At 45.6% G+C, this 13,072-nt stretch overlaps 5 non-coding genes across 5 annotated transcripts; all 5 read right to left on the reverse strand.

Annotated features, from left to right (window-relative positions):
* Positions 1 to 371: 371 nt before the first annotated feature.
* TRNAC-GCA (transfer RNA cysteine (anticodon GCA)) lies at positions 372 to 443 on the reverse strand. The gene has a single exon. It is a non-coding gene; the product is annotated as a tRNA-Cys (tRNA).
* A 572-nt stretch (positions 444 to 1,015) lies between these two features.
* On the reverse strand, positions 1,016 to 1,087 carry TRNAC-GCA (transfer RNA cysteine (anticodon GCA)). The gene has a single exon. It is a non-coding gene; the product is annotated as a tRNA-Cys (tRNA).
* A 572-nt stretch (positions 1,088 to 1,659) lies between these two features.
* TRNAC-GCA (transfer RNA cysteine (anticodon GCA)) lies at positions 1,660 to 1,731 on the reverse strand. Its single transcript has one exon. It is a non-coding gene; the product is annotated as a tRNA-Cys (tRNA).
* Positions 1,732 to 2,454: 723 nt separating this feature from the next.
* TRNAC-GCA (transfer RNA cysteine (anticodon GCA)) lies at positions 2,455 to 2,526 on the reverse strand. Its single transcript has one exon. It is a non-coding gene; the product is annotated as a tRNA-Cys (tRNA).
* Positions 2,527 to 3,098: 572 nt separating this feature from the next.
* TRNAC-GCA (transfer RNA cysteine (anticodon GCA)) lies at positions 3,099 to 3,170 on the reverse strand. Its single transcript has one exon. It is a non-coding gene; the product is annotated as a tRNA-Cys (tRNA).
* Between the last annotated feature and the right edge of the window lie 9,902 nt (positions 3,171 to 13,072).

Consider the following 13,072-nt stretch of genomic DNA (forward strand, 5'->3'; position numbering starts at 1 on the left):
TTAATCGTCAGGAAGTGCATTAGACCCCAGCACATGTGTATTTGGCAGCAGATGTAGAAGCCCAAAGTTCTTCTGCTTTGCTAATTTGAGTGGAGGACTTACATTGTAGACATTTTGTAGCTTTTGCTGTTCATTCGCAGGATCCTTTAAAATACGTATGGAAAGAAAAAACAAATTTACTTTGGATATGTAAAGAAAAGAACACTTCAGAAATGTGGTTGCTTGGAGGGAGCATGTGAACTTTCACCAAGTTACTACGATTCTGCAGCATAACGGGATATTTTGATTATTGTAGTTCTCTTTATTACTGCCTTGAGAGTATTGGTTTATGTAAAGAGATTAGAGAAAGAGCAAAGAGCTAGATCATATCAAGGGGACACTCGGATTTGAACCAAGGACCTCTCGATCTGCAGTCGAATGCTCTACCACTGAGCTATACCCCCACGCTCTGTTCAGCTTTTCTGACCATTTTAAATAGTTTCTCTCATGTAGTCCATGAAAACATTTCAAGCGTTAACTTGGAGTTTGTTAAGGTTGGACAGAGTTAAATGATAACTCTTAGAGACTAGAGATGGTCAATGAGACAGTAATAAATCCAGGTTGCATGCAAATTGAATTAATATTGTAGGCAGCTTGGAAATGCGTTAATCGTCAGGAAGTGCATTAGACCCCAGCACATGTGTATTTGGCAGCAGATGTAGAAGCCCAAAGTTCTTCTGCTTTGCTAATTTGAGTGGAGGACTTACATTGTAGACATTTTGTAGCTTTTGCTGTTCTTTTGCAGGATCCTTTAAAATACGTATGGAAAGAAAAAACAAATTTACTTTGAATATGTAAAGAAACGAACACTTCAGAAATGTGGTTGCTTGGAGGGAGCATGTGAACTTTCACCAAGTTACTACGATTCTGCAGCATAACAGGATATTTTGATTAACGTAGTTCTCTTAATTACTGCCTTGAGAGTATTGGTTTATGTAAAGAGTTTAGAGAAAGAGCAAAGAGCTAGATCATATCAAGGGGGCACTCGGATTTGAACCAAGGACCTCTCGATCTGCAGTCGAATGCTCTACCACTGAGCTATACCCCCACGCTCTGTTCATCTTTTCTGACCATTTTAAATAGTTTCTCTCATGTAGTCCATGAAAGCATTTCAAGCGTTAACTTGGAGTTTGTTAAGGTTGGACAGAGTTAAATGATAACTCTTAGAGACTAGAGATGGTCAATGAGACAGTAATAAATCCAGGTTGCATGCAAATTGAATTAATATTGTAGGCAGCTTGGAAATGCGTTAATCGTCAGGAAGTGCATTAGACCCCAGCACATGTGTATTTGGCAGCAGATGTAGAAGCCCAAAGTTCTTCTGCTTTGCTAATTTGAGTGGAGGACTTACATTGTAGACATTTTGTAGCTTTTGCTGTTCTTTTGCAGGATCCTTTAAAATACGTATGGAAAGAAAAAACAAATTTACTTTGGCTATGTAAAGAAAAGAACACTTCAGAAATGTGGCTGCTTGGAGGGAGCATGTGAACTTTCACCAAGTTTCTACGATTCTGCAGCATAACGGGATATTTTGATTAACGTAGTTCTCTTTATTACTGCCTTGAGAGTATTGGTTTATGTAAAGAGTTTAGAGAAAGAGCAAAGAGCTAGATCATATCAAGGGGGCATTCGGATTTGAACCAAGAACCTCTCGATCTGCAGTCGAATGCTCTACCACTGAGCTATACCCCCACGCTCTGTTCACCTTTTCTGACCATTTTAAATAGTTTCTCTCATGTAGTCCATGAAAGCATTTCAAGCGTTAACTTGGAGTTTGTTAAGGTTGGACAGAGTTAAATGATAACTCTTAGAGACTAGAGATGGTCAATGAGACAGTAATAAATCCAGGTTGCATGCAAATTGAATTAATATTGTAGGCAGCTTGGAAATGCGTTAATCGTGAGGAAGTGTATTTGAATGTCCCACTTCAGTGACGCTCACAATTTGCATAATAATCTGCATGAAAGCTAGAATGATGAGCATGTTACGGACCATGGCCGCAAGAGACACTTTCGTCAGACCCAGAATCTTCTCATTCTGCAGTTGCCATTTTTGCCACTGCATTAGACCCCAGCACATGTGTATTTGGCAGCAGATGTAGAAGCCCAAAGTTCTTCTGCTTTGCTAATTTGAGTGGAGGACTTACATTGTAGACATTTTGTAGCTTTTGCTGTTCATTTGCAGGATCCTTTAAAATACGTATGGAAAGAAAAACCAAATTTACTTTGGATATGTAAAGAAAAGAACACTTCAGAAATGTGGTTGCTTGGAGGGAGCTTGTGAACTTTCACCAAGCTACTACGATTCTGCAGCATAACGGGATATTTTGATTATTGTAGTTCTCTTTATTACTGCCTTGAGAGTATTGGTTTATGTAAAGAGATTAGAGAAAGAGCAAAGAGCTAGATCATGTCAAGGGGGCACTCGGATTTGAACCAAGGACCTCTCGATCTGCAGTTGAATGCTCTACCACTGAGCTATACCCCCACGCTCTGTTCAGCTTTTCTGACCATTTTAAATAGTTTCTCTCATGTAGTCCATGAAAGCATTTCAAGCGTTAACTTGGAGTTTGTTAAGGTTGGACAGAGTTATATGATAACTCTTAGAGACTAGAGATGGTCAATGAGACAGTAATAAATCCAGGTTGCATGCAAATTGAATTAATATTGTAGGCAGCTTGGAAATGCGTTAATCGTCAGGAAGTGCATTAGACCCCAGCACATGTGTATTTGGCAGCAGATGTAGAAGCCCAAAGTTCTTCTGCTTTGCTAATTTGAGTGGAGGACTTACATTGTAGACATTTTGTAGCTTTTGCTGTTCATTTGCAGGATCCTTTAAAATACGTATGGAAAGAAAAACCAAATTTACTTTGGATATGTAAAGAAAAGAACACTTCAGAAATGTGGTTGCTTGGAGGGAGCATGTGAACTTTCACCAAGTTACTACGATTCTGCAGCATAACGGGATATTTTGATTAACGGAGTTCTCTTTATTACTGCCTTGAGAGTATTGGTTTATGTAAAGAGTTTAGAGAAAGAACAAAGAACAAGATCATGTCAAGGGGGCACTCGGATTTGAACCAAGGACCTCTCGATCTGCAGTCGAATGCTCTACCACTGAGCTATACCCCCACGCTCTGTTCACCTTTTCTGACCATTTTAAATAGTTTCTCTCATGTAGTCCATGAAAGCATTTCAAGCGTTAACTTGGAGTTTGTTAAGGTTGGACAGAGTTAAATGATAACTCTTAGAGACTAGAGATGGTCAATGAGACAGTAATAAATCCAGGTTGCATGCAAATTGAATTAATATTGTAGGCAGCTTGGAAATGCGTTAATCATCAGGAAGTGTATTTGAATGTCCCACTTCCATGACGCTCACAATTTGCATAATAATCTGCATGAAAGCTAGAATGATGAGCATGTTACGGACCATGGCCGCAAGAGACACTTTTGTCAGACCCAGAAACTTCTCATTCTGCAGTTGCCATTTCTGCCACTGCATTAGACCCCAGCACATGTGTATTTGGCAGCAGATGTAGAAGCCCAAAGTTCTTCTGCTTTGCTAATTTGAGTGGAGGACTTACATTGTAGACATTTTGTAGCTTTTGCTGTTCTTTTGCAGGATCCTTTAAAATACGTATGGAAAGAAAAACCAAATTTACTTTGGATATGTAAAGAAAAGAACACTTCAGATATGTGGTTGCTTGGAGGGAGCATGTGAACTTTCACCAAGTTACTACGATTCTGCAGCAGTGGTGCTCAGCAGAGCTCGAATATTCGAGTAGCTCGAATATTCGAGCTCTTTCTCAGCTATTCGAGCTCGGTATTCGAGCTCCGAATAGCTAGAGCTATTCGCATGGGGTATTCGAGTACACTCGAATAGCCCATTCACTATTCGAGCTATTCGAGCAAACCGGCGCTATTCGAGCTCGGTACCGAGCTCGAATAGCGTCATAGCCCAGATTGATGTCCTTAGAGCCAATCAGAGGGCTCCCAGGCCCTCTGACGGCAGCCAATCACAGAGGGGGACCCTGGCCAGCCCCTACCCTATAAATAGCGGCCGCCATGTTAGGTTTCTCCGTGCTTGCCTGAGACTTGTACAGAGAGAGAGTTGCTCCTTTGTGCTTTGGCTTAGCAAGAGCTCTATTGTGGTCATTTACCTAGCGTTTTTGCTCACATACACCTCCTATATACACCTATATTGTTGTTAGTTAGATAGACATTGTATTTTAGTTAGTAGCTTTTGTGTTACATAGACAGAGACACAGCTGCTGCAGGCTTACACAGCTTTAGGCCTCAGGGCCTGCCTGTGTGGGCAGCTGTTCTCTCCTGTCCTCTGTTAGTATATTTCTCTCATCTATACCAGTATTTCTGCTGCTGTCCTTTACTACTGATTGATTCTGTATTTAGTATTGTAGTTAGGCTAGGACACTCACTGTCACTGTTCATAGGCTAAGGCTAAGGCTACTAGCTCCTGCGTGTGTGTGTTAAGCTTGGGGGTGTAATCTCCACAGTCAGCATACAACACATAAGCTGACGTGAAGGAGGTACACACACCAGCACAAGGGATCAGGATATCCCCAGTTTAGTGGAGGAGAGGACTGACTCCAATAGGAGATTGTGGTGCACAGAGCCGGTGCAGATCTGAACAGCCACAAACACTTTCGTAATAACGTCTCAGCGCAAAGTAGCGCTGAGCGCATAAACCAGGACTGAGGAGATCAGGACAGGTAGACAGAATGAACGCTTGCTAGCTAGCGATTACTTAGCGACAGCAAGCGTCCAAAACCAGACAGACTGGAATGAGGCAGCCAATGCGTTGCGGCGATGGCGTGCCTCACAAAGATAGGACAGGAGAGACAGGAAATAGCAGGATCGAGATAGATGAACGTAACACAGATAAATATACAATAAGTATGTTTTCCTAGCGTATTACAATTACAGCTATCAATGAAACTATTTGTAAGGTCTGACTAACATATGTATATATCGGCAATGAACCGATATATGACATAAGCAGGAACGCTGACTAGGAATGGAGTAACACAGGGAACAGGACTCAGAAGGATTCGCTATCTCTTCGCAGAGATGAACGCAATCCACAAACAGGACCAGGAACAGGATTCAGAAGGATTCGTTATCTCTTCGCAGAGATGAACGCAATCCACAAACAGGACCAGGAACAGGATAACTAGCTCAGCACGGGTGTTCACGATACGCGCAAACTACCAAAACGTGCTGGAAAACTGACTTACTGAACACAGGAAATAAACAGTTCGTGTACGTATATATCAGCAACACTGATATATCAACGTAACACGGATACAAGGAAAATAACAAAATGCGCAAGTATGCGTATATATTGGCGATGAACCAATATATGACACAAGACAAGCAAGTAACAACTTCTAGAACAAGAGCAGAACTAGGAGGACTCGCTGACCCCTTCGCAGGAGTCAGCGCAGTCCACACGGACCAGGAACGAGGTGGGGCACGAGCAGAGTAACAGATAGAGTCTGAGACTATGGTAGCCCATGAGACATTGCAGGAAGCAGTTCTTTATACTGAGGTCATCCAATGGGAGCAGACCTGCAGATTCCCACACAAGTGAATGGTAATTAATCACAGGCTGATAGCAGGAAAAGGCAGACAATGATATGCAGCCTGCAGGAAAGGGACTGCCCCTCCACTGCAGCAGACAATGTTTGTTTACACAAGAGCATGTCAAACTGTCATTAATTTCAGAGTGACTGCAGATGGAATCAGCAACTAGTTCAAGTGCAAACCAAACTATGCAAGAAAATGCATGTAATGACATCAGAACTGCTTGGGTTACAATACCACTGCAGCCAGCAATAAACGCTGCAGACATGATCATAACATTACCCCCCCCCCTTAAAAGCGGATACCAGACGCTTTTTGAAACTGAAATTCCCAACAAAACAATCTGACTGATAATTCATGATGACCGGGACAGCCCGGCAAGACCAAATTCCAGAATCAGTCCCCACAAGACTGGACCCATCAGAACCAGAACCTACAGAACCATGCCCGTCAGCACCACAAGCCTCAGTGTGATACCCATCAGAACCACGACTTCCAGAGAAAAGCCCCCAGAAACTCTCTGAGCGATACCCACCGCCTTCTCGGGACTGTCCAAAAACGCCAAAGCCTTTGCAATGCCCACCGGAACTGTCCCCACCAACACAAAACCCACCGTTGAACCAGTCCAAGGTACCAGGACAAGTTTCCTCAGAGATCTCCCAGAACACTTGGAAGCTCCAAAGAGATCCCCACAGGTCAGAACGCCCCTTAGGTTCACATGGAGAACCATCAAGAACCCCTATGGAACCCAGGGCAACTCTAGAGTCAGGGTCACAAGGACAAACATCAAGATCAGGGTTTTTAGGGACCAGAACCATCTCCGGGCATGCAGGCCAACCGGCAACATCAGAACATGTCTCCACTAGGGAAGCGTGTGAGCACGCCAACACAGACACACTTGGGCACTCTGGCATACGAAGCACATCTGGGCACACTGGCACAAGAGAGACTTCTGGGCATGTCAAGGAACTGCAAACCTCAAAGTCAGTCAAGGTAGGACCGAAACCAGGACTGGGCAAAAAAAAATCATCATGACTAGACTTCACAGTTACTGGATTGTCACTAAAAAATGCAGGATTAGACTTAGATGTCTCTGATTCCAGCAAAGTTATTAACAAATCATGTTCAGGGGCATTTACAAGACAGGACAAATCTTCTGATGTATGCACCGAACTAGACAGGGTTCCCATAACTTCTTCTGGACTAGACAGAGACTCATCAAATACACTGGATTGGAGCTCATGAAGGGCTGCAAAACAAGTCAGTAGTGCAGCAATCCCCACTGAACTAGGCAAAACTGAGTAACTCACTGGACAGGAAGGGGACTCAGGAACTTCTGCCACACCGGCCAGAGAACCAGAATTTTCCAGGATACAGGGCTGGGTTTCAGAAACACTCATTAACCCGGACTGAAATTCTGAGATTTCTATTTTTTTTTCCAGCGAGTCAGAATTATCCATGTTACAGGGCAAGACTTTTGAAACATTCAGAGGACAGGGCTGGAGTTCCTCGGCTGTTACAACACTGGAGAGGGACTCAACAACATTGGTTAAATCAGACTGTGTACAGGGCAAGGTATCTAACACACTTGCTGACGAGGACAATATTTCAATGGCTTCTGCTTCGCTGGGCAGAAATTCATCAAGTTTTATTAGAGCAGACTGTAATTCCAAAACAGCTGCTAGACAAGTGAATATTACTGCAACACCAACTGAGGTAAGCAGTGCCTCAGACTGTTCTGCTAGAGGGTTTGAAGTATCCAAAGTACTAGGTGAAGCATAAGACTCTGTGACCACAGCTTCACTGGACAGGATCACCGAACAGTCCACACTGCAGGGCAAAACCATGGAAGCACCTGCTGGACAGCATAATGATTCTGTGACCTGAGTTTCATTGGAGAGATCTACTGCACAATTCATGGTACAGGGCAAGTTCACTGGAACATTTTCTGAACACGGTAATAATTCTGCGATTTCGGACTCACATAGCAGACGCTCTGAGTTATTCATGAAACTAGAGTGAGGTGTAGAAACAGGAAGATCAAAACACAATGTTTGCGCATCTAAATCACCATTCAATTGTGAAATTGGAAAATTCAGATGCTGGGGTTCTGAGATTTCTGGACAGGATTGCTGGGACTCAGAAACTGATGTAGTGCATCTATTGGCATCTGCTGGATCAGACAGGAGTTGAACTTTATTAACACAGGTAATTTCTGCAGAAGTGTTTGCAGAGACAGGCAAGATTTTTCTGGTGTCTGTTTCACTGAACAAAGACTCATGAGTACTGGCTAGGCTGGACTCAGAAGTCAGCAGGACCTCTGGGTCCTCTGCTGAGAAATTTGTGCAGGGCAAGATTAAGGAAGTATTAGTAATTTCTGTCTTACTGGGAAGTAACACTGAGTTATCCATGGTACAGGGTGGAATTACAGGAACTTCAATTTCACACAAAAGGAGCTCTGAATCACTCGCTGAATCAGCCAAAGGTGCTGAAGCAGGCGAGTCCTCAGGAACTGAGGAAGTGGAACAATCTCCACTTGACAGTGTGTCTTCCCTGGTATCAACTGATTGAATCGCATAAAATTCGTCCAGAATCATTCTCCACACATCGATCAATGGAGCCACAAAGTCATACCCACACACACCAGTTTTTATTAGGTTATAGGCAGACTTAATGCATGCATTCAATACTAATTCACTTTTTGCACTGTAAAACTGACAAAATGAACTTGCATCTTTCTTCCATTCATAGACCAGTGCTTCCATCTCTCCCTTCTCAAATGGAGGATCCCATGCATATTTAACAGCTGAGCATTCCGGCTGATCATAGTTTGCAAATGTGTTAGTGGCAGAAACATACATTGGGTTATTTAGCAGGTGATTGGCCGATTTCTTATTCCTAAGGATCTCCAATACCTGTAGCAAGTGTTGAACTGTAGTGTATGCAAATTTCCCTTGCTGCACGAATAAATTGATCTGTTCAATACTCTGTAATATATCTTCATAATCATATTCAGATAATTCATTTAAACAAGAACTTTTATTTTCCCTGGCTAGCAATGAAAGTTCATTAGTAGTTTCATAGGTCCATTTGACTCCCCTGAATGGTGACTGAATTTCATTATCTGCTACTGGCGGAGTCTCATTACAGATCTGATGCGCAGTCGCCAAGGGCAACGACTCCGCTGATTGTAACGCTTTTCTTTTGGAGCGTTTACGTTTGGCTTTAGACCCTGCTGCCTTAGCAGAAGAAAAGTTATCAGAACAATTATCTGCTTGCTGATTATTTTTGTAGGCAGTAGAAGGAGCAGCTGATTGACAAGCTGCCAGGAGCTTATCAAAAGGGCTAGGCAAATCGGTTTTGCGCAGCCAGTTATGGATCACAAACGCTAGAAATTCCAGTGGTCTTTCTTTTAAATTGGTATGATCCAAGACATCGTAGGCCCACTGAAACAATCTTCCCTTAAATAAAACATAAACTAGCTGGGGGGCCCACGTTGAAACAGGAGTAGCCTGGAGCTCAGGATTGGCCAGGAACCTGGCACATTCAGAAAAAAACTCATTTTCTGTTTCAGAATTGAGCTTCTCAAATTTCTTAAAGGAACAGGAACCATAACAAACAGTGTCATTTTTGCTGGGAACCCCCCCCACAATGGGGATTGGTAATGGGGCTACCATAATGTTAAGCTTGGGGGTGTAATCTCCACAGTCAGCATACAACACATAAGCTGACGTGAAGGAGGTACACACACCAGCACAAGGGATCAGGATATCCCCAGTTTAGTGGAGGAGAGGACTGACTCCAATAGGAGATTGTGGTGCACAGAGCCGGTGCAGATCTGAACAGCCACAAACACTTTCGTAATAACGTCTCAGCGCAAAGTAGCGCTGAGCGCATAAACCAGGACTGAGGAGATCAGGACAGGTAGACAGAATGAACGCTTGCTAGCTAGCGATTACTTAGCGACAGCAAGCGTCCAAAACCAGACAGACTGGAATGAGGCAGCCAATGCGTTGCGGCGATGGCGTGCCTCACAAAGACAGGACAGGAGAGACAGGAAATAGCAGGATCGAGATAGATGAACGTAACACAGATAAATATACAATAAGTATGTTTTCCTAGCGTATTACAATTACAGCTATCAATGAAACTATTTGTAAGGTCTGACTAACATATGTATATATCGGCAATGAACCGATATATGACATAAGCAGGAACGCTGACTAGGAATGGAGTAACACAGGGAACAGGACTCAGAAGGATTCGCTATCTCTTCGCAGAGATGAACGCAATCCACAAACAGGACCAGGAACAGGATTCAGAAGGATTCGTTATCTCTTCGCAGAGATGAACGCAATCCACAAACAGGACCAGGAACAGGATAACTAGCTCAGCACGGGTGTTCACGATACGCGCAAACTACCAAAACGTGCTGGAAAACTGACTTACTGAACACAGGAAATAAACAGTTCGTGTACGTATATATCAGCAACACTGATATATCAACGTAACACGGATACAAGGAAAATAACAAAATGCGCAAGTATGCGTATATATTGGCGATGAACCAATATATGACACAAGACAAGCAAGTAACAACTTCTAGAACAAGAGCAGAACTAGGAGGACTCGCTGACCCCTTCGCAGGAGTCAGCGCAGTCCACACGGACCAGGAACGAGGTGGGGCACGAGCAGAGTAACAGATAGAGTCTGAGACTATGGTAGCCCATGAGACATTGCAGGAAGCAGTTCTTTATACTGAGGTCATCCAATGGGAGCAGACCTGCAGATTCCCACACAAGTGAATGGTAATTAATCACAGGCTGATAGCAGGAAAAGGCAGACAATGATATGCAGCCTGCAGGAAAGGGACTGCCCCTCCACTGCAGCAGACAATGTTTGTTTACACAAGAGCATGTCAAACTGTCATTAATTTCAGAGTGACTGCAGATGGAATCAGCAACTAGTTCAAGTGCAAACCAAACTATGCAAGAAAATGCATGTAATGACATCAGAACTGCTTGGGTTACAATACCACTGCAGCCAGCAATAAACGCTGCAGACATGATCATAACAGTGTGCACTCACAGTCTTGTACACACACACTCTATTTCCTTCTGATTACTGATTGATTATTGTAATTAGTTAGTTACTTACTGTTACTACTTGTTACTCTTACTGTACTAGGAGTCTAGGACACTCAGTCACTGTTCATAGGCTACTAGCTCCTGCGTGTGTGCACTCACTGTCTGAGTACACACTACACACACTCTATTTCCTTCTGATTACTGATTGATTATTGTAATTAGTTAGTTACTTACTGTTACTACTTGTTACTCTTACTGTACTAGGAGTCTAGGACACTCAGTCACTATTCATAGGCTACTAGCTCCTGCGTGTGTGCACTCACTGTCTGTGTACACACACTACACACACTCTATTTCCTTCTGATAACTGATTGCTTATTGTAATTAGTTAGTTGTACTTCCTGACTGTTACTACTTACTTACTGTACTAGGGACACTCACTCAGTCACCTCACCCACCAACCCACTCCATTAAAGTACCCCACTTTTCACCCACCCTTTTAAAAAACTTTTGTCTATACGCCCAAAACATCGAAGATGTCTGGAAGTGGCAGCCAGCGCGGTTTGGGCAAGGGGAAGGGCAGCAAGGGAATCAGGAGGAGAGGGAGCAGCATTGTGGCAGGCCGCGGCCGCGCCACCATGCACAGTTCCGCAGCAGCAGCAGCAGCGTCAGTGGCTAACATTCCTCCCATAGCCACTGGCCGTGGACGCCTTGGGCGCCGCCCAGCAGGAGCATCTGCAACTCACGCTGCAGAGACACAGCAGCAGCAGCGTGTAGCACCTGCTCCGATTTTCCTCCAGCCGGGTCGGAAACGTCCCATTGAGGAAAAGCATGCAGACACTGTGGTGCAACTCATGACGGAGGATGAGCAGCCCGCCATCAGCTCTGCATCCGAGGCCTCCACCCTCACCACCACCACCACCACCCCTGTTCGCAGCAGCCGCCCAGCAGGGTCTGGGGAGGAGGCCAGTTCACCGTCACTCGCCGACCTGTCATTCAGCAGTCTTTTGACCCCAGGCATCATGAGTAAATTGTCTGCTGTTGTTGGCGATCTTGAGGAGGAGATGCTGATGGGCACTTTGGGGGATGAGGGATTGGACAGCAAGACTGTGGCGACAGTCAAGCAGCCCATCCATGCATCAGGAGAGGAGTTTGGGGGGTCATCATCCCAGCAGGACATGTTTCAGGAGGGGGAGGATGATGATGACCCGGTGACAGACAGAGACTGGGTGCCACCACCTCCAGGGGATGTCGTCCTCAGCAGCTCTGAGGAGGAGGAGGAGGATGCGCTTGTGGGCCTTGCAAGGAGGCGCATCATTGCAAGCATTGGCAGCAGTAGGCAGGTCCCACAGCCAGCTGGTGTCTCAGGCTCAGCAGCAGCAGCAGCAGCATCTGCCAGTACCACCACCAGCCGCACCCAAGCCCCCCCCCCAACCACCACAGGGAGACAGGCAGCAGCGCTTCCATGCCATAGGGGGATGTTTCTGTCACCAATCTGGCGATATTTCACCATGCCCACTGTGTACAGCAAGTACGCCACTTGCAACCACTGTCAGCGGAAGTTGAGCAGAGGTGCAGACCCCTTAAAGTTCAGCACCAGCTCGCTCATCAACCACCTTGCTGCGAAACATTTCCACCAGCATGAGGAGTTCCAGAGGCTGAAGGCATCTGGTGCTGGCAGTGGCACCACACCCATCACTGCACAGCCTTCAGCAGCAGCAGCAGCAGCAACAGCAGCCACCCGCCCTCCTGCTCCTCCAGCAGCACCAGCAGGAGTGCGGAAACGCACTGCTCCTCCCCCCTCTGCAACTCCTGCCGCCGACACTGAGGCCTGTTCTGGCAGCCAGTCCTCAGTGGCCTCCTCCGCTGTGTCTGCTGATTCCCGTGCCAGCAAAAGGCCACGCCAGAGCCTTTTGAGCGAGTCCTTCCAGGGGGTGGTTAGGGCTCTGCCTCCCAGCAGCCGTCGCGTGCGGCAGCTGAACGGCTTGCTGGCACGGGCCATGTGCTCCCAACTCCTGCCGTACACGCTCGTGCAGGAGGGGAGCGACATTCGTGCGCTGCTTGCTTGCGCAGCCCCAGACTGGCAGCTCCCCAGCAGACACTTTTTCTCCCGCAAGGCCATTCCTGCACTGCACCGCTTTGTGATGGCCAATGTGGAGAGAGGGCTGGAGCACGCGGTTGGTGAAAGGGTCCACGTCACCATGGACTCCTGGAGCAGCCGCTTCGGGACAGGCCGCTACCTGTCCTTCACTGTCCACTGGGTCAGCTTGGTGGAAGGGGGTGAGGATGGGAGAGCAGCAGCGGGCACAGCAGCAGCAGCAACACAGTGGGTGGTGCCACC

This window comes from Hyperolius riggenbachi, chromosome 7 (assembly GCF_040937935.1).
Source record: "Hyperolius riggenbachi isolate aHypRig1 chromosome 7, aHypRig1.pri, whole genome shotgun sequence".
NCBI classification, from domain to species: domain Eukaryota; kingdom Metazoa; phylum Chordata; class Amphibia; order Anura; family Hyperoliidae; genus Hyperolius; species Hyperolius riggenbachi.